This window comes from Heteronotia binoei, chromosome 1 (genome assembly GCF_032191835.1).
Source record: "Heteronotia binoei isolate CCM8104 ecotype False Entrance Well chromosome 1, APGP_CSIRO_Hbin_v1, whole genome shotgun sequence".
NCBI classification, from domain to species: Eukaryota; Metazoa; Chordata; class Lepidosauria; order Squamata; family Gekkonidae; genus Heteronotia; species Heteronotia binoei.
In genome coordinates this window covers 98,276,048-98,298,660 of record NC_083223.1, presented here as the reverse complement: position 1 = coordinate 98,298,660, position 22,613 = coordinate 98,276,048, and the positions used below count along the sequence as shown (strand labels likewise).

Genomic DNA, 22,613 nt, shown 5'->3' with positions numbered 1-22,613 from the left:
GGGATGAAAAGCCATATGGCCAAGGCTCTAGATCAAGGAGAAGCAAGGAAAATCGCCTTGTCTTTCTTTCTCATTATGGAAATTATTTTGGTGATTGCCTTGCCTGTTCCACCCAGTGCAGCTCCCAGGTTGCATGGCTTTTTGCCTATATGACTCCTGCAATATCCAGAACCACTATTTTGGAGGTCTGAGTGAACTACTGGAGGAAGAGGAGAGCAGGGAAAAAAACATGTCCTCCTTCTCCCTTTTTATGTGATCTATAGCAGAGGCCCCCAACCTTTTTTGTCCCAGGGACTGGTCCCAGGGCTGGCTGGCCCACCACAGCCCCAGAGCCAGTGCCCCCCACGGCACCTCCCCCCCATTTCCTCCTCCCTCCTCTGTCCCGCCGCCCGCAGCCTTGCTGCCTACCCCTGCGCAGCCTCACCTCCCCGTTTTTACCACTTTAAGGCCAGGGAAGGTGAAGCACCTTCCAGACTGACCTCCCCCCCCGATCAGCTGATCCAATCGGCCAGGAAAACCATGGCAGCACAGCTGTTTCAGCAGTTGCTTACCACTGTTGCTGCGGTTTCCCCTGCTGATTGGATTAGCGGATCAACAGGGGGCAGGGGAGGTCAACCTGGAAAGCACTTCATGGCACTTTCCCTGGCCTTAAAGTAGTATAAATGGGGGGCAGCGAGGCTGCGCAGGGGGATGAGGCTGCATGGCCCATTTGGAAACAGGCCACAGATCGGTACCGGTCTGCGGCCCAGGGGTTGGGGACCCCTGATCTATAGGACCTATGAGCTTTCTGGAATGAAATTAACAAGGTGCTCCCCAATACTTTTTTTGAGAGACCAGACAGTTTTGGTCCTATGCATTTCTGCTCTTTTGCAGGATGGTCTTCGGTGTTAGGGACTCAGAAGAATGTAGATGCAGGGAATTGTGTCATCATCAGCGATTCATAGGCACTGTGTAATAAGTGCCTAAGGACATGTTAACTCAGTCACATTCCAGATAATACTTCAAATCACTAGTTGAAGGAAGGATGACATTCTCCCAGTGAACAATGATGTTTGAGGACTGAGAAAAAGCAGTATCTTGAAACAGAATCATTTCCTGTAGTCAGTGCCTAAATAATAACTGTGTTATTTCTTTATAGTTGACCATGTCAAAAGGTGGTTCCATGCCCAGCTGTATATTTTTAAGGCCACACATTGTTTGAAACATAAATTACGTAATTCCTGCAACTGGCCAATTTGTGAGTCTATTGGTCCACAGAGCAAGGAACACACTTGTGCATGCACATGATGTGTAAGCCACATCTATGAAAGTGTTTTATGACCTAAAGGTGTTATATTATCCTAGCATCATCCCTATGACTACTGAAAGGACATTTGATTGGACAAGCCTTGCAAATTCTGAATTCCCATGTGCACAGGGTTCTGATTTGGATTGTGATTGCAGCACATGGGAAGAAGGGATTATGACTCGCCCCCTGCACTATTTCCCCAACCTGAATGGCCTTGGCAGCCACTGCCTGCCCCACTGGGGGAACTACAGGTAGTGATCAGTACATGTGAGTTTCTCTAGTGGGTTAATAGCAGCTCCCTAGGACCAATTCAGGTTGGAGAGCTGTCACGGTTTCTTCCTATGCACCAGGGTCCCAATCTGAAATGAGCCTGTCCACATCTGTAAACTGAGTTTCTACCAGAGAACTCATAAGGCACATCTGAACAAAAGTCTTTGTGGTTGACTCGTGGAGGACATGAGAATAATGTAGGCTCTTAGTTTCAAACAACAACAACAACAGAGATCTCAGGTGAAGGGAGGCAGGGAGTATAATCAGCATGCAATATCTGTGTTAACAGATGGGCAGACAGTTGTATGAATAGAAATGATTAGCTGCTATTTTAAAGCGGTAGTTTGTGCACATAGACCTCAGTCTAGCAATGAAAACAGAAATACTTTTGTTTTCCTATAAGAGCATCAGCCATCTCTCAAGCTCAGTCTCCATTCATGTTCATGTTCTTTTCATCTTTGCTAAAAGAAAGGATAAGAAGAGATGACAGCATGAAGAAGGAACCTAGGCCTCTCCCTCCCAAAGAGCTTTCAAGTAAATGTATTACTTTTAGTTTCCATGTTGAATTTACTCTTTATCAATTTTATCTCTGGTCAAGGGGAAATGAAGACATTTTGTACATAGACAGCTAAAATAAACAAAGCAACATCATAGTTAAATATGTTTTTCAAACTCGGAAATTTATTTGTTTTAATAAATCTGACACCAGTCAGGGAGAAAGAAAAAATGGTGTGAGCCCAGAATAACCAGAAGCCTCTTAAAAGTGCTTCATCCCCCCCCTCCCCAATAGAAATTTGTCTCTGTAAGATTTTGAAATCACTTTGTAGGCTCATGAGCTCATCCTACCCTCCCATCCCCTCCCCCCATTTTTAATTTTTTAATTTTTTTCTTAAAAAGCGAGCTTGCTCGTTGGGTGTAATTTTCCAAGCTTTCACAGCCCTAATAAATAAGGAGCACCTGTAAAACAGTAGCTTGACTTAAGTGAATCTGTACAAAGAAAAAATAGAAATACAGTATGTACACAGTGCCCTCAGTTCACCATTGCTATAAGGCTCTGTTTTGATTGGCTTTTCAAACCTGGTTCCCAGCTCCATGAAGCACCTCTATTCCAAACTGCTTTCTGGTTGCTCATTACGACAGCCTTACAGGAAAGGTGTGCCCCGGGCACTCTTCGCATGAACAATTGCTTTATTCAAGTTAGTAAACAGTTACACTGGATCACAAGGTGATTTGAACTTTTTTTTCTTAGTATTTTGTCAGAATGGGATACTCCACAATTGTCTCACCAAATCAGTGCCGGCATACATGCTCTAGTGTACTTTTGGACTCTTGGCTACAACTATACAAGTGCACACAAGTAAATTCTACCCTGTTATCCTCCACCCACTGACTGAGGATCGAATTGCACATTTCTTTTAACCATGACAGGAGAAAGCAAACAGTGAAACAGAATCATGGGGGCTCTCTTCTGACTTTACCCCTGTGTTTTCATTGGCTTGGCCATACCTTTCTAATTATCATGAAAGGGCTCTGCATCTGGAGAGATTGTCTCACTGGCTTCCTGGATCACTGAAAAACCATCAGGGTTGAAATTTCATCCAAGTCTTTCGTAACACCCAGCAAATATTTCCCCCAGATAGTTTTACACCTTGAGGGGATCTCTTTTTTGGTCTTTAGTTCAACACTCTTGCTCTGTTCCCAAATGGGGCGCTATTTAGGGGAACTGAAAGAGAAAGCTGAGAGGAATAAACATTTACTGAGTTCTCTTGGCATTCAGTCTCTGAAAAACCACAGTATAAACTATTCATGCTGCTTCTTACATCTGTCAAATAAAAAAAAATTAAAAGCCATAAAAGTGTAACACTGAAAATATGGCATTAAAAAGGATAAAGGTGGCCTTTGTAAAAAATAACAAGAAACAAAGTATATTAGCCAATAAAATATTCTAATAACTCTTCATTTAAAAGTGCATCATGGGAAGGAGAGAGAGAGAGACGACTCTGAAGTATCAATACTCCAGTATAACCCCTTCCCCCACCATCAAAAACGCGAATAGGTCCAAAACCATACAATGCAAATCACAATTCTTAGTGTAGCAGCAAAACCACAGCAGTTTTTTTTTTGACAAAAAAATCCATTTTGTTGTTCAGCCTTTAATATCTGAACCTTGTTTTCAGTGAGGAAAAAAGTACATATACATTGGTCCATGTGGCTTTACAAATCAGAGGAAAATCCTCCATCGGCAAGAAACCGAAAGGAAAGGGAGAATGGGAGATGGTAGTAGGAATGCTGAGCATACTTCATGGGGTCCGTGATGTGCTTACGGTCTTCTGAGCCAAAGGCACCCAAGGGTTTGAGCCTTCCCTTTGAGAAAATGAATAGTGGGAAGTAGCTTTGTCTACTTGACTTCTAACCAGAAGAGTCGGTAAATGGACCAGCTGGTGCATTTGGTGAAGTAGAATGGTTTGCTCTGCTCCCTTCCTTCATGCAAGATACCCTGTCAAAGTGAGCATTCCTGTAAAAATAGACAAAGACAAACAAATCAGCACATATATGGAAGTCTCACAACTTATTACAAGCTATAATACTATGTTCTATTACAAGCTTGGACATGCCCATTTCGGTCTGGCAGGGCCCAGGATTTCAATTTTACTATTGATGATCCAGTACAATGAAGACAGTAAGCATAACATGAAGCCTTCTTTGAATAAATGGTCGTGTGGAAAGTGGTGTATGATGAATGGAGAGCTTATAGTTTAAGTAGCAAAAGCAAGAAACAACCTGTAATTTGCTCCTTTTACTTGAGAAAATGGATCTTCATTCTTATATCTCCTTAGCCTTTGATCTGGAAAGAGCCTTTGAGGAACTATCTATGATCTCTGCATTTATAGAATACCACTGTGCCTGGGAAGCAATACTTGATATTTTAATGGCCTGATGACCCAATACAGTCCATCATTTCAACCATTAGGAAACTATAGTATAGAATGTAGGTAACTATTTAACCTTTCAGATCTCTAGAAATAAAAATAGTTATGAGACCAAAAGCTGTACCATTGCTTAGCTTGGAAATACTTGGATATGAATTGACAGTGGTATACATATGTGTCATTCCCTGCAGTGTATGTCCCCACACTTTTCTTGTATCCTGTCTCCAGTCAAATAGGTTTATGGAACACTGCAGAAATCTGTAAAATCTTTCTACCAAACTCAACAGAAGAAGGTGATGGGAAGGTTCATGTCCAAGTTGTAGTACACTAAGAAAGAATTATTTTGAATAGTGTAGATATTCCAAGGAATAAGGATTGGTCTGTGTCCTTTTCTAATCTAAAAATAGTTGACCAGAAGTGGTGGAAACATTCTAGAAAGATTCACCTTAGAATTATAGATCATAGAGTTGGAAGGGACCTCCAGGGTAATCTAGTCCAACCCCCTGCACAATGCAGGAAACTCACAAATACCTCCCCCTAAATTCACAGGATCTTCATTGCTGTCAGATGGCCATCTAGCCCCTGATTAAAAACCTCCAAGGAAGGAGACCTTCACTTCTCCCCATGATTCCATCAAAATTTTCATTCAGTCTTGCCATATATGAGGCTCCTAAACAAAACCATCCTTCTGAACTTCATCTTATCTAAGACTTGATGTGTCCTGTTATAAACTCCCACTGAGATATCCCAAAAATGGTCAGTGCAAAGGAAATGTGTTAGCTTGTACAGTATTATTACTAATTATTACTATTCATATGGCATCTTCAGTCAGTCCCTGTATGAATACTGAATTATTCAGATGGGCTGATCTGGGACCATCAGCTTCTGAAGAACTGCATGGTTGGTTTGCATACTTGGTCAGAAGTTTTGCACTTTCTGTTCCTAGGTAATAACAGGACATACCATGATTATCCATAGGTTTAGGGTTGGGCATGAACTTATGCCTTCTAGCACTGGACTCACAAATGTGTACTAGTGAGTTTCAAGGACAAAGCAAATAAAACATGGAAGTAACTCAGCATCACTGTATCATATTAATTTATGAGATGTCTTAAATGGACCATATGAACATATGAAGCTGCCTTATACTGAATCAGACTCTTGGTCCATCAAAGTCAGTATTGTCTTCTCAGACCGGCAGCGGCTCTCCAGGGTCTCAAGCTGAGGTTTTTCACACCTATTTGCCTGGACCCTTTGCAGTTGGAGATGCTGGGGATTAAACCTGGGACCTTCTGCTTCCCAAGCAGATGCTCTACCACTGAGCCACTGTCCCTCCCCGATTGGATTGAATCCTGCACGGCTGGTTACATGCTTTGGCTCTAAAGAGGAAATGAAGAAAATAGCCCTTGCAAAAAAGACACTAAATTGCCCCTACCACCCCATTGGTTTAAGAACATAAGAACATGAGAAGCCATGCTGGATCAGGCCAATGGCCCATCCAGTCCAACACTCTGTATCACACAGTGGCCAAAAAAATTATACACACACACACACACACACATATATACACACTGAGGCTAATAGCCACTGATGGACCTCTGCTCCATATTTTTAATCTAACCCCTCTTGAAGCTGTCTATGCTTGTAGCCACCACCACCTCCTGTGGCAGTGAATTCCACATGTTAATCACCCTTTGGGTGAAGAAGTACTTCCTTTTATCTGTTTTAACTTGACTGCTCAGCAATTTCATCAAATGCCCACGAGTTCTTGTATTGTGAGAAAGGGAAAAAAGTACTTCTTTCTCTACTTTCTCCATCCCATGCATTATCTTGTAAACCTCTATCATGTCACCCTGCAGTTGACGTTTCTCCAAGCTAAAGAGCCCCAAGCGTTTTAACGTTTCTTCATAGGGAAAGTGTTCCAACCCTTTAATCATTCTAGTTGCCCACTTCTGGAATGCTATAATATCCTTTTTGAGGTGAGGTGACCAGAATTGTACACAGTATTCCAAATGAGACCGCACTATCGATTTATACAGGGGCATTATGATACTGGCTGATTTGTTTTCAATTCCCTTCCTAATAATTCCCAGCATGGCGTTGACATTTTCAGTGAGTTATCTACCATGACCCCAAGATCTCTTTCTTGGTCAGTCTCTACCAGTTCACACCCCATCAACTTGTATTTGTAGCTGGGATTCTTGGCCCCAATGTGCATTACTTTGCACTTGGCCACATTAAACCTCATCTGCCATGTTGATGCCCACTCACCCAGCCTCAACAGATCCCTTTGGAGTGCCTCACAATCCTCTCTGGTTCTCACCACCCTGAACAATTTAGTGTCATCTGCAAACTTGGCCACTTCACTGCTCACTCCCAACTCCAAATCATTTATTTCCCTCTCTATTATAAAAAATCAGTGTACATACATGAACAACCACCATGTGGTTTCTGAGCTTCAGGTACACTCAGTCTAAAAATCTGGAATGAACAATTCTATACCTCTTATAGGGAGAAAGGATTACATTAACAGCCTACGCCACTCCCATCTAGTGTCGTTGACCAAACCATATAGGAGTAAACCAGCTGTATGGATCTTATCCATGGAATCAATACTCCTCGCCTAGTTGCTGATTATATAGTCAGGAGCTGTGTAATCATATGGTGCCCATCAGGGCTTTTTTGTAGCAGGAACTCCTTTGCCTGTTAGGCTACACTCCCCTGATGTAGACAATCTTCCAAGAGCTTATAGGGCTCTTCTTACAGGGCCTACTGTAAGCTCCTGAAGGATTGGCTACATCAGGAGGGTGTAGCCTAATATGCAAATGAGTTCCTGCTACAAAAAAGCCCAAGTGTCCATGCAGTTGGGCCATTCAAATGGCACCCAAGTTGCATGGAAACCACTCACAAAAAGCAGTTACTATTTAGGTAATAATTAAAAGGTCCCCAAACCTACACCTGCAGAATTAAACCAGTATTCCTTTTGGCTGTAATTATTTGTTTTGCTAACATAAATAACAGATATGTTATACTTCCTTTTACATTCTACACTATTTCAATTACATCTGCAAAACTCTGACTGTCCACCAAATCCAACATGCTCTATGCATGATAGAGGCAGGGATTTGCTGCTTCATGCAGGAGTCCAAGAATGTGCACTGGGCACATCTGCACTGCAAAATCTATGCTCTCAGTTTTAATTGCAAAAAAAAAAAAGTTGGCATAGGTCACTAGAAAATTCTATACCAACAATTGTACCCTTGGTCATATGGTCAGAGTTGTTCTTTCTTTCATCCATTCATCTTGGGGGAAAAGTCAAAATAAAATTAGATGATAGATATAGACAGACAGACAGACAAATATGACATGAGTTTATCCCAGTGAATGCCTGAATTGTTAGAAACAGAAGCATGATGAATAAGAACATGCAGCGCTCAAAAGAAGCCCAATGTAGACTTGAATTGCAGAGCTGAAGGATTACATGTTCATAGGCAGCAGGGGTAGTGAAGTGAGTACATAGTATTGAAAGTATTAATGTATCCTAAAAGATGAAAAAATTGCAACTTGCTAACATGTAGACAATTGTTTCTTTGAGTATATCTCTTATTCTCTAGTGATGGTGGGCAATATCTGAAGTGATATGAAATTTGTTTCATAAATTTCTGGGGAATGTAAAGGTGTTGATCTGGGTTAGCAGAGCACTTTTCCCTTTAATATACTGCTATGAAGTAGTTAATTCAACCAAGTAATGAATGTAAATGGTATTGGTGATGATGCACCAGAATATGTCTTGCTCTTCTGGGACAGAATTGGGCTTGAAGCAAAATCAAGCCATAATTTTCTCAGGAGGCTCTGCTGAGGTCATAAACCACAAGTGAGTAACTGAGGCAGGCATGGAAGCATGTTCAGCCCTGCAAACACTTGGGGGTTGCTTGCTATTCTCATGAGTTCTGTAATTCTTAACAACCCTGAAAGTAGTTCAAGGCTTTCCATTAAAGCTTTCCTTTTTGAATAGTCGGTGATTTATCTCTTCTTGCTTATGAAGTAAAGTTAGTAAATGACACCACATTACTGGAGCTGGGAGAAACATTCCATGAACAAAGTCAAGCCAACAACATATTATTTTGGGAGAAACAAGCTGGGAACCATGGAGAATGTCAGTGTGTGGTTTCAACTCAAGCACTTATTCAACTGTAACTGCCATTAGCTCACATTGCCTTCAGTTCTGCCGCTGCGCATCTAGATCATTTGTTGACATGAGTCAGGTTAGGTCTACTGCATCCTTTGATGGTTCCATAGTTTCCTACATTTAAAAAATGTAGGCTCAAGCACAGGTGAATATGACAGAGTTGTAGTTTAACTGCATTCTTCATCTTTCATAATTAAATATTGGGAGTAGCTTGTGGATATTGCAAAACTGTTAAATTCAGGGTAGGAGAAGCATTTTCTCAGATAAGTGGCAGTAGTTGGATGGAGATGTTCTAGAGCTCTGGCACTTTGGAGTGGACCTATTTTGTCTCTGGTACAAAGGCACATTGATGAAATACCTCAGAGTCTTAGTGCTTTTCAAAAGCACTCATACAGTGACACCACCAGGAATGGTGGCAGTAGCCTTGAAATTAGGCATCCAAAGGGATACTTGAACAAGTGCTCTGATTCCTTCTTAGAGAGAAGAAGAAGAAGAAGATATTGGATTTCTATCCCACCCTCCACTCCGAAGAGTCTCAGAGCGGCTCACAGTCTCCTTTACCTTCCTCCCCCACAACAGACACCCTGTGAGGTGGGTGGGGCTGGAGAGGGCTCTCACAGCAGCTGCCCTTTCAAGGACAACCTCTGCCAGAGCTATGGCTGACCCAAGGCCATGCTAGCAGGTGCAAGTGGAGGAGTGGGGAATCAAACCCGGTTCTCCCAGATAAGAGTCCGCACACTTCACCACTACACCAAACTGGGAGTTTAAAGAGCAGGGAGTTTAAATAGCAAGTTGGTTAGACGTGCACTGTGATACAGCTATAGAAGCAGTAATGAGCATCAGGCTCTAAAGAAAACAAAGCTTCACCTCTTTATGGACACTGAATAAGCCAATCCTCCTACGAAGTTATGCAAGGCAAAATTTAACCTCATTTTCCATGACTTGACCATATATCAAGTGTGCTTGTCTTGCATATCCCCACATCCTGTTTAAATTAAGATGAATGCAAACCTCTCCCAGTTATCAGTGGGGTATATTTTCAAAGAGGGTAATTTGTTCTAAAGATTTTAGCAGGTATTATGAAATCCATCAGTTTAGAAGCAGAACAAAGAGGACCAGAAGCAAGCAATAGTGTGAAAAGAAATTTTGGCTTACCACAAATATACCATTCAAGCATGGAATATATTTTCCTAGAATATGGTGCAGAGATAGAATAATCTCATGGATTACTCTGAACAGCCAGTGACTTTGAGCAAGTCTGCTTAGACTTGCAGCTGGTGTTGATAATAACCAGATATTGTTCACATTTGCCTTATCAAACATACAGAAAAATATGAAACTTCAATTTAAAGTGAGCACACTTGTGAAGACTAAGGACTGTGTGTGTTAACCTGCACTATAATTGGTCTGGAAAACTGTTCACATGATGCTGTTTTACACAATTTATTTGAGAAAGGAGACTTTGGGTAAAGGACTTAAGAATGGGAGCTCAAGTACTACATATAAAGTGTACAACTCTTTAAGGCATGCATGCAACAGATCATAATGATAGCAAATTTTAAACTTAACCACACAGGCTCCCCAGAAATAGCATGAAATTACTCTAAATACAGGGTGATATACTAATAGGTTGTTGAGATGCAGGACTTTGCAATGAGAACTAAACCTGATCATTTGCTTCATTTTATACTGTCCAAGTTCTTCAACTTAAAGAAAATGTTTGCATTTCCAAAGGGGATGATTATGTTACTCAGCCTGAATTTTCAAAACAAGGACTGGAAGCTGAGATGGAACTGGGGGTGGGGAAGGAGCACAGGAGAGGGGTTTCAAACCAATTATTTTGATCTCTTTGTTTCTAGGTAATTTGTTACTCTAGGTTGGCTTAAATTTAAGAAACTTTTAAAAAACATTTGGAAAACTCAGCCAGCTGCAGAGAGGATATGATTACAAACTGAGATGTATACTATACAATAATACCATTCTTTTGAGAAACCAAGAAGAGATTGGGGAAATAAATCTATGGAAAGAGAAAACAGACTTCATTCTGCAATATACTTATGCAGTGGGAGTTTAGAAGAGTGATTCTCATAGAGTCAATTAGCTATAGCTAGGGTGTCTTCTTCAGACTCTTTGTCAGGCTTGAAAAATGTTCATATTTACCTGTTTTCATTCTTTTTCTGGTGAAACAAATACACTTCCAGCCACAAACACCTTTCACATAGGGATAACAGTTCACACATGGTACCTGATGGACAATGCACAGCAGAATTGAACAATAAGGCTCAAATCTGGTATAAACTGTTTAACTAACGCTGCTGCCAGAACTTGGGACTGAGGACAAACCTGGAGACATCAGGCTATCTAACAATAATTAACAGTTATCATATGACCGTGTGTGTAGTATAGCCAAGAGATCCTAAGATTGCCTGATAGCCAGAAGTTCTAGCTCTTTTACTGTTATGCACCAATAGGTGGTGAGCTAGACTTTACAGCAAGAGATGTTACAGATGTGGTTTGCCACTGCCTGCTTCTGTGTTATACCCGTTATTTCTTGGAGGTCACCCATCCAAATACTAGCCAGGGCTGACCCTGCTTAGCTTCTAGAGATCTGATAACAGCAGGCTAGTCTAGGCTATCCAGGCCAGGGCTTCTAAGCTATTCAGTCAAGGTGCTTAAATTACAGCTAGTCTAGTCTATTCCTGACATTATGTTTGAAAGATATTGCTACTGCTCCCCACCCCTCCCGGATTCACATGTGGATTTTAGTATGTGTTCTAAATTCTACCAGTCACTATTGAATTATACTCAAGTAATTCATAACTTGGAGAGTCGAAAGGTATTTAAAATCTCTGTTGTTTTTAAAGCCAAGTTGAATAAGATTGAGGGTTCAGAAGGCCATCATATTATGTATCCATGATTCATGAGAGCCAGTTTGGTGTAGTGGTTAAGTGTGCGGACTCTTATCTGGGAGAACCAGGTTTGATTCCGCACTCCTCCACTTGCACCTGCTAGCATGGCCTTGGGTCAGCCATAGCTCTGGCAGAGGTTGTCCTTGAAAGGGCAGCTGCTGTGAGAGCCCTCTCCAGCCCCACCCACCTCACAGGGTGTCTGTTGTGGGGGAGGAAGGTAAAGGAGATTGTGAGCCGCTCTGAGACTCTTCGGAGTGGAGAGCGGGATATAAATCCAATATCTTCTTCTTCATGTTCTGAGTCAGCAAAACTGCTCAATTTACTATGGAGCATTCTGGTTTAGGGACAGCACTAACAGCGCCACAGTTTTTGAGGAAAAAGAAATTATGGGAGGATGCTTTCAGTTCATGATTTTTTTTAAGATTGTAGGTATCTTATGTCAAAAGAAGCCCTTAATTTAGTGCAGACTATGTGAAGATTTGGAAGCTTAATTCTAGGTTTGAAAGAAGAGAAAGAAAGCATCAGTTCCACTGATGAGATTAGATCTGGACAATGGCCAGTGTGAATGACTTGTAGGTAAAAAATGGATTGGACAAACTCATGGAAAGTAAGGTGGGCCATCATAGAACAGTGGTTAGATAACTGTGTCTAGATATCTTCCAAGTCATGACATTTAGCCAAATGATACCGAGCCAACTACCTAATAGAAAACCTACCTAACAGAATTAGAATAGAACAAATGTCAATATTTTTTATGTTTTTCTCACAACCCTAATGAGTATATAGGAAGGGGGCACTGGCAGAAACGAATCAATGAGTGGGAAAGGTGGGAAAATCAGTGAGTGGGAAAGCTCTCCCCTGTTCAATAATGCTTTCCTGAAATCACTCTTCTCCTCCCAGCAGTTATGAGTTTTCCCCAAAGGTAGTCTCCAAAAGCAGGCAACATTGGCTTGCAGGATAACAGAATCATACTTGAGGAGATTTTTCTGGCTGAAGTTGATAGGTGTAGTAGAAGTTAGAAACCCTCCCATCCTGCTTGCTGATTTTTACTGATGTACATGGACCATGCATTCTGCATTATCCTGTCCAAGGCAATTTCCACACAGGTTATTTGCCTTGGATTTGATGCTGCTGGGAAGCATGGTTTTTTTCCCTCCTTCTCCACAGCATCCTGGTGCATTTGTGCATATCTTGTCCTATGTTAACTAAAGTCAAGCTGGTGTATAATGATTAAGAGTAAGCCTAAAGATTTCAGTGGTGGAGAATAAACTCTCATCCCTAGGCTTGCTTTTGTGCCTGGCTGTGACACATTTCTGGTTGTAGCAGAACAAGAGCATACAAAAATAGTGCCAAAGGGATAAACTAACAGTGCTATCCTTCAAGTTATATCCTTCTAAGTCCATTGAAATCAATAGGTTTAAGAAAACAATTATTCTTAGGAAGGCACTGTAGATGAGTAACTCTTTCTTAATCATTCATCTTTCTGTAAAACAATTGTTCTTTACTGTTTTTCCTCCTGCAGTGTTCCAGATGTAGATACTCAACTAGAACCTGAGGATAGGTGTCATGATCCTGGGCCTAGTGAAGCCTGCCTAGGAGTTACTAAAAAAAGCCTACATTTCCCAGGATCCCGTCCCTCTGATTGGGTGGCAAGGATTTGGAGGGAAACTAGCCCAGAGAGAGGTGGGACCTGGGAGGAGAGCATAAAAAATCCAAGCACAGACAGGATATGTTCCCTCTGGGAAAGGCTACAGGAGAGAAGGCAGCAGGAGAGATCCCTTACCCAAGGTGGTGAGTTCTGGTATTGAAGGAAGGGAATGTCTAGTTAGTTGCGTCAGGGCTTCTGTTTATTTGCACCCACCTTTACTGTATATATATTTCACTGTTTTTACCCACTTACTATTTGAGCACTGTAAATAAACTGTTGTTGTTATACCGCTTGGGTCCTCACGTCTCCTTGGTCACAGTTAAGAGGTATTTACTAATAAGGAAGAAAAAGGTGGTTGGATGTTCTGGGTCCTCCCATGTAGACCTTTACCAGAGTGGTGGCAGCCAGTAGAAGGCCCTCCTAAGCCCCTGCTGTGTGACAATGGGGAAAGTAGTTGGGGAGAGGTGATTTTGACTGGGCAATAGTTCTGATGTGCTTTTTGAGGGGAGGGGGGTTATGAATGTTAAGGAACAAGTCTCTATAGAATTATATGAGAAAACAAGTAGAAGAAGAGGAGATTGGGCTTATATCCCACCCTTCACTTAGAGTCTCAGAGCTGCTCACAATCTCCTTTCCCTTTTTCTCCCCACAGCAGACACCCTGTGAGGTAGGTGGGGCTGAGAGAGCTCTTTCAAGAACTGCTCTTGAGAGACCTTGTGACTGACTCAAGGTCATACCAGCAGGTGCATGTGGAGGAATAGGGAATCAAACCCAGTTCTTCCAGATTAGAGTCCACACTCTTAACCACGACACCACAGTGATGTCTGGAGCTTGATTCATATGGGCACTGGGCACATTGTAACCAAAGGAAAACTTTCTCAAAATCTTACAATTGCCAACTCCCACTCTGCAACCAGCCAGTCATGTGCATTCAATATCAGATTCCGTATTAAACTCTCATTTTGAAGCTTGCTAGCTGAATTATATCAAGTTGCATCAGTTTAACAGCCTACAGGCTAATGGCTAAACTTCCAACTCCAAAGACAGAGTATGTTGATAATTAGTATTTCCAATAATAAAATGAATGGGCATTCAGAAATATCTTCTGGATACATTCCTCAGTATGCTTTTGCATTGATTTCTCTGGCTTCAAGTTCTGTTACTAGGATTATATGTGCATTTTGGAAAGCTACCACAGTAATATACCTGTTCACTTTGTTATCATACTAGGATATAAAATAAATAATATCACTTACAGAAACATACATTTCAATTAGACTTGCTTAGGAAAATTATCTACTAGGTTGTATTATATGTGTTCAGATTTTTCTAAATGCAAAGCAAGGCAGAGAAGACAAAAACACTTTCAGGGCAGTTGTGCCTAGCAATGTAAGAAGACTCTTGACCCTGTGCTTAAAGCAGATCATGGGCTGGATCCTATGACTTGCAAGAACCAAAGCAGATTTTCCATGTTTCCTCCTCCACGGTAGCTGAAGTCAATGTCAGCTATCGGTGTTCTTCTTGGATAGTAGCTGCAGTAAGTAGTGGGAATTGGACAAATATTCCCCATACTGCCATGGAAGCTTGCTGGATGACCTTGGGGCCAGTCACACACTTTCAGCTTACCTTCTTCTATTAGAGAAGACCTTTCCCCACTGACTTTCTCTGATAATGGGAAAGGACAGAGTGACTTTGCCCAATCTCTCTCCTGACTGCTGTTCCCCATACAATAATGGACTTTGTCTGCAAGGGCATAGTCAGTTACAGAACATTCATCTTTGGGGAATTCATAGAGAACTGCTGAAGGAATGTGGAGGTAGAAGAGATCTACCACTAGAGATGGGCACAAACTAAACCACAAAGCAAAATTCATCACAAATTTTGCCGTTTGTGGTTCATGAACAGACGTTAATGATGGATTAATTGTCACAGACTTTCACAATCTTTTAAAGCAGTTTGTGGTGGTTCGTGGTGGTTTATGAATGAAGCAGAAAATGGAGGGGTTTAAGGGACTTTAAACTGCTGTTTTCTGTTCCCTGCAAAAAACACAAAAATGGCTTTTCAAGTTGTTTCAAGTTCTCTTGTACATTCACTTTAAAGACAGCCCAAAACAGATGAGCAGCTGGAAGCAAGCTGTTCTTGGGCACTCAGCTGTTTTTCCAGCCTTCTGCAAACCCAATTTAAGGGGACTGTGGTCCCTTTCAATGAGGTTTGTGGCTTGGTCATGTACTGAACTGCATTTTCCATGTTTGTTCCCATCCCTATCTACTACTCACAGTTCATGAGATTCAACCTCATGACTACAGAGCTACCATTTAAAAACCTATACATGCAGTCACAATCAGAGGAGTCATTAAAGGCCTATTTGTACAAAAGGCATTATGGAAATTATTGAACAGACAAGCAACCACAAAACCAGTGTCACGATTCAGGGGGGTCTTACCAATTGCTGCCACCACTCTGGGTTAAGGGTCTTCCTTGAGAAGGCCCAGAGTACCCTCCCAAGCCCTTCCAGGCCTCCCTTACCTTAGGCCAAGTAATAGGCATGAGGACCAGGCAGAGTGAACAACAACAACAACAAAAGGTTTACTTAAAATGTCAGTGCAATATAACAAACAAGGTGCATAAAACAGTAAAAGAGGTGAAGGGAAAAATAAACAAATGCCCTAATGCGTTTGAACTTACTGTCCCTATTGCCTCAGTCAGACCTAGCCTACTCACCCTTCTCCTCCCAAGCCCCACCCCTATCTGGGTCAGTTTCCCTCCAAAACCCTTGCCACCCAATCAACGGGGTAGAGGGGATCCTGGGAAATGTAAGCTCTTCCCAGTACTCCTAAGCAGGCTTCCCTGGGGCTTGCAGGCCTCACTAGGCCAGGATTATGATAACCAGTAAGGCTGACTTCATTAGAAAACTGTTATCATGTCATTAGAAACAGTGTGGTAATGGTTAAAATGTCAGGCTAGGATCTGGAAGATCCATGTTCAAATCCCCACTCTGCCTTGGAAACTTGCTGGATAACCTTAGGCTAATCTAGGGTTGCCAAGTCCAATTCAAGAAATACCTGGGGACTTTGGGGGTGGAGTCAGGAGACATTGGGGGCAGAGGCAGGTGCAAGGGTGTGACAAGCATAATTGAACTCCAAGGGAGTTCTGGCCATCACATTTAAAGGGACAGCACACCTTTTTAAATGACTTCCTTCCATAGGAAATAATGGATAGGGGCACCTTCTTTTGGGGCTCATAGAATTGGATCCCCTGGTTCAATCATTTTGAAACTTGGGGGGTATTTTGGGGAGAGGCACTAGATGCTATACTGAAAATATGGTGCCTCTACCTCAAAAAACAGCTCCACCCCAGAGCCCCCGATACCTGTGGATCAATTCCCCATTATTCCCTATGGGAATCGTTCTCCATAGGAAATAATTGCCCAGTAAACATTTCCCTCCCCCCCCGCCACTTTCTGATGACCTTAAGGCGGGGGGGGGGGAGGGCCTCCAAACCTGGGGATTGGCAACCCTCTCTCTCTCTCTCTCTCACACACACACACTTACTGATCTCCACAAGGACATCTGAAAAGATTAGGGGCTATGCTGTGCTCTCTCTCTCTCTCTCTCTCTCTCACACACACACACACACTTAGTTCCTCTGAAACAAAAGCAAAACAAACCCAGGGACTGTATTGCTGACCCTCCCCATGAAGTACTTCCTGCTCAACTTTAAAGGCACACAGACACACACACATTTTGAAATGGACCTGTTTGCAGATTTCTAAACCTGCTGGAGATCTAGAGCTGCATGGTGGCTGTGGGGGTGGGGCTTCCCCCGCTGGCCAGCTGGTTGGGGGTGGGGGGAAGCCTGTAAAACTGTGGGATCCCCCGCTGGGACCTGGGGATTGGGAAGCATAGGCTAATCATACACTCTCAAAGGGTTCTTCTGAGGATAAAATGGAGGCGAGAATGTTGTAAACCACTTTGCATCCCCACTGGGTAAAAAAAAAAATGAAGTAAATAAATAAATAATGGGGAAAGTAGTATATACATATATTTCACTATCCTTGCATATGTTTGTTTCTTTGTAAGCAAAATAAAGGACTGAGGCTGGACTTTTCAGTTCAAGAATATTTCTTTGTGCATGGTCAGTTACAGAGAATGGCAAGCTCAGGCATTCCCTCCTCACTTTCCAAGGATGTCGAGAAAGTATTACCAGTATATATCTCTCTTGCAGTGTAAGGTAGCCTGCTGTAGGTGTTTTTCTTTAGGCCACCCAAACCTTGGATCTGTCATTATGTGTGGATATTAGCCCAGGAAACTGAAGCAAACAGTGTGCCCAGTAGCTTACATAGAATTGATGATAACTGAAGCTTGTATTTTTTGTTGTCATTTTCTCCACAGTCATCACCATTCTGTAATTGGACTGCAGATTTGTTTTCTAAATCACTATCTGCAAAATTCAGTGCTTAACTTGCACTTGATAAGCTTTGGAGTCTAGTCTGAAAGTCCTCACTCAGCGCTTTCCCATGGAAATCCAAGCCACGTGATAGTGCAATTCTAAATCAGAGGCACACCTTTCCAAACCCACTGACACAAGAGGATTTAGAAGTGTGTAACTCTGTTAAGGGCACAAGGCTTTAAACTCTGCATGGACTTCAAGAGAGGTTGGCATGTTGTGTTAGCTAATTTTCTTCATCTAAATTGCAGGAGAAGAGAAAAAAATCAAGTAAAATTCATGAATCTAGCTCTGGGCCCCACCAGCCAGCCCTGGTTAAAATTAAACACCGATGACACCAAACAGATAGATGATGGAATTGAATATTACAAGGTCAAGATGTGGCTTTCTGATACCACATAGAAATTCAGACCTATTTACCTCAAATGTTGTGAATTCCCCCCATGACATAATTTCAGAAGTCTAGTGCTTTTCCCAAGAAACAACCACACAGCCTACTCTCTAGTTTGGGAAATGGAATAACGGAGCAATAAAATCCAAAAAATAAAACCTAGGGTGACAAGCAATCACACCAGTTTGTTTCTATTCATTTTCATCAATGCATTTGTTAACATCAAGGGATTAAATTTAATCAGGTCTACTAAAATGGAAGTCCCATGTTATTCAATGAGACTTACTCTCAGGAAACTGCTCTTAGGTTTGCAGTCAAAGGCATTTTATGGACTTATGTGCTAGGAAGAAGAAGCTTATGAATTGTTCTGTAATCTCTGTAATTTTAAAATGTCAGTTTGTTCAGTGCCCATGCAAACTATTTGAAAGTTTTTACCACATGAAAGGGGAAGAAAAGTCATCAAACAGAACCCTCACATTCCATAGTCTTAACATTTGCTTTGTTTCTGTAAACATTCATGCATCATAAGAAATATTAAAGCAAATGTAACAGGACTTGAGTAGACACAGATATATAAGTATGAGAAATGTAATGAAAGGTTAATGCAGTTTATCAATGGATTGTCCTGACACTAAAAAAAAAGGACCTTAAAAAATTACATGTTTACATGCTTATGCATTTTTGTTATAGAAGCTATAGTAATGCATACAAACCCCAAGACTGAACTCTTTCAATATCTTTGTTAACATGAAGTAAAAAAACAAAACAAAAAATTACTTCAAGTACTGACCAGTAGCTTACAAAAATAACACATGGAATAATGCCTAAGTACTAGAAAAAACACAAGTGCTTTCCTGCCTCTCCCTTTTCTTAGCAGCCTCCAGAAACCTTCAAAAAGCTGATGCTTAGCGTCACTGGAGCCCAGTAAATACTGTGTGATGTGGCACTGGGAGAACTGCTGTGGAGCAGACACAACTGGGCAACATGGTTCCTCTTTACTCTTCTGCTGAGTAGAGTTTCTGTTAATGCAAGAGACTGTCAATGCAAGAGGGAAACAGAAATGATTTCATTGTTTCTCCTTCTTGAGAGCAGCTTCCTCTATGGTCTGTGATTTATTGTTTCCCATGATCCCAAGCATTGGTTTTTAGAGATCTCAAAAGGGTGTTGGGGAAAGTGGGGAAGATCTCTGATGACAAGCAACTTCCCCTTGCAGTACATAGGATACAAATTACAGTTTACACCTCCTATCATATAATGCTGTAATGCACTGCTGTGATACTAAATTTTGCTGTCAAAACCACTAAATTTTCAAATTTTAGGTGCTTCCCAGACTACTAAATTTAACAGGGTGGTGCATAATAGGTAAAGTAAGGCTACAATTTGTGATATATAAATTAAAACTTTGGGACAGTAATACTTAATATGGATTCTTGAACTAGATTTAATGTTGGGTTGTAGACACCACATTTTCTTATGTCATAGCTGCCATTTGGAAGGCTGATTGTTTATTCATATCATCTGAACACCTACATAGCTGCATATGGTCAGTTACAGAGGGCTGGAAGCCGCCCTGAGCCACTTGTGGGAAGGGCGGGATATAAATTCTAAATAAATAAAAATAAAATAAAAAATATACTTTAACTAAAAACACCTATCAGCAGGTGTCTGTCTTGGACCTCTTGTCTGTTTTGACTCACAAACATCACAGTAACACTGAATATGCCTGTTTCCCTTCACTCTCTGGATTAAGTACAACTGTGTCAGAATTAAACCAGGCAGCCGGAAAAGGCATTCACTCCCTTTTTTTTCCTTCTGGCCCATAGGTGCTAAAAAAGAGCAATGGATATTTATTCAGATATATTAAAATACTTTTGAATATTCTTTAGCAGCAATGAGAGAGACTGCTCTGTTTATACTATGGTCATCCTTAAAATGTCAGCATCTACCATGAGTTACCCCCAGGGCAGTAATTTCCTCTTTCAGCATAATGAAATGTTGCAAGATCCCAAGGTACTTCAATGTTGGCTTTAATTGCTACATTTTTAATGGAAAATTCTATACAGTGCTTTTGTGTGCAATAATAGTATTGCCAGGGAGAGCATAAAATGTGATTTACTGAAGGTTAAGGAGTATTCTACAAATTGCAGTAAAATTTGGCATGTTATCAAGCCTTATCTGGCAAATCATCAATATTTGATTTTAGAACAGGTCTTAAAAAAAAGGTGGCGGGATTTACATGAGTTAAATTTCTTCAGCTCATGAATCTCAACATAATGCAGCTATATCTGTTCGCAAGATGAAAGGAAGAATGGGACAGCAATATTTTAAAGCCCTTTTTTTGTCAAGGAGATTAATTTAGTTAGAGATCATAGGATACATAGTAAGCTTTATTTCAGGATATTCCAGTTATTCCAATCTGGTGATTTCAATTAACTAAGCAAATTAGGGGCATAAACTCACTTGAACAAATAAGTAAATTCAGAATTGTATTTTGAAATTTAATTTTATGTTTTCATATGCTCATTTAAATATTTTGAGGGATTAGAAATCTCAATGAAATAAATGGAATTAAAGAGGACTAACTGGTAGCAGGATTGCAGCAGCAGTAGGGTTGCCAAGTCCAATTCAAGAGATATCTGGGGACTTTGGGGGTGGAGCCAGGAGACATTGGGGGTGGGGCCAGGAGCAAGTTGTGACAAGCACAATTGAACTCCAAAGGGAGTTCTGGCCATCACGTTTCAAGGGACTGAACACCTTTTAAATGCCTTCCTTCCATAGGAAATAATGAAGGATAGGGGCACCTTCTTTTGGGGCATATAGAATTGGACCCCCTGGTCCAATCTTTTTGAAACTTGGAGGGTATTTTAAGGAGAGGCACCAGATGCTGCGCTGCAAATTTGGGGCCTCTACCTCAAAAAACAGCACCCGCAAAGCCCCAGATACTTGTGGATCCATTCTCCATTATTTCCTATGGGAATAGCTCTCCATAGGGAATAATAAAGTTCCCAGCAGATATTTCCCTCCCCTCCCCCCGCTTTCTGATGATCCTGAAGTGGGGGGAGGGCCTCCAAACCAGGGGATCCCCTGCCCCCACCTGGGGATTGGCAACCCTATTCATATCTATAACTTGTGAAGAGACAAACCAGCAGAAGTACAGCTGAGCATGCATTCCCAGCACAATCAGACCCTACAGAAGGAAAAAGGGCTCTCAGCAGCGGTCTCCAACAGACACATGCATCTAGGAATCTGCATCCGCAGCACCCCACTTTCCCCGGTGCCCCTATCCTAGAAGCCTTCCAGGGTCAGCAGCCACTCACCCCCTCTCTGGAACGCAGGCAGCCTCTTCCGCACAAAGACAACCGCCAATAGCGGGCAACGACTCGAGCTCGCTCCACCGCCCTATGCCAAGTATTCCTCTGCTCGCTAAGCATTTTGGGAAATGTAGTCTGTAGTGGACTTCAAGCGTTCAGTGATCTGTTTGCCGTTCTCCCCTCCCCCTGCTTTCCCTTTTATGGCCAGCGGGGGGAGGAGGCTCCAAATCGGGGGTCTCCAGGCCTAGCGGGGGATTTGGGAACCCTAAGCAGCAGTTTTAAAATGTATGGCATGTTATCAGATCAATATGATACCAGAGTATGTAATGTCTTTGTGGGGGTAGCAGGCTTAGACCAGCTCATTCCCTTTTTTTTTAAAGAACTATCATATTGCCCTTGGGCCATTGATATAGGGTTGCCAGTCTCCAGGTGGGGTCTGGAGGTCTCCCGCTTTTACAACTGATCTCCAGCAGGCAGAGATCAGCTCCCCTGGAGAAAATGGCTGCTTTGGAGGGTGGACTCTATGGCATGGTACCATGCTGAGGCCCCTCCCCAAACCCCACCCTCTCCTGGCTCCACCCCCAAAGTCTCCAGGAATTTTACAACACAGACCAGGCAATCCTACACAGAAGCTTTTGACACTGACCAGCTCAGCTTGTGTGACCATACGTAAAGCAAAGAAAAGTAGTTAGTATGGCTGGGATGAAAACTTTACGCAGGACATAACTAAGAAGACATACAGGATATAAAGGAGCTATGGACTGAGGACCACAGAAGCAATGATACTGAAGGAAATGTACAGGGTAAACAATGGTTTGAGAAAGAGGAACCTTTCTCAGTCTCAATGCACTGAGCAAAGGGAGGCAAGGAGTTGAGGGGAAAGGATGCTAATCACACAGAGCAGGCTCTGAAAAAAAATGGGGAAGGGAGTAAGCTATGGGGGTAGGGAGAAGGGAGTGCTAGGAAAAGTGGCAAAGAGACATATGACACCTAAAGAAGTGAAACAAAGCAAGCAAACTAGAAAACACAGATTTGAGGAAACAATGTGAGGCGGAGACACAGAACTAGGGTTGCCAATACAAGAAATATCTGGGGACTTTGGGGGTGGAGCCAGGAGACATTAGGGGTGGAGCCAAGATCAAGGCTGTGACAAGCATAATTGAACTCCAAAGGGAGTTCTGGCCACCACATTTAAAGGGACAGCACACCTTTTCAATTCCTTCCTTCCATA

The 22,613-nt window shown here is 41.9% G+C and overlaps 1 protein-coding gene across 4 annotated transcripts in view; it reads right to left on the bottom strand.

Moving 5' to 3' along the window:
- Positions 1-2,217: 2,217 nt before the first annotated feature.
- The window catches only part of SOBP (sine oculis binding protein homolog), a 254,136-nt gene continuing 233,740 nt past the window's right edge, over positions 2,218-22,613 (bottom strand). For all 4 annotated transcript variants that reach the window (XM_060237819.1, XM_060237814.1, XM_060237810.1 and 1 more), the window contains one exon: positions 2,218-4,073. The gene's annotated coding sequence lies outside the window, so the exon portion shown is untranslated. The remainder of the gene's footprint in view (positions 4,074-22,613) is intronic.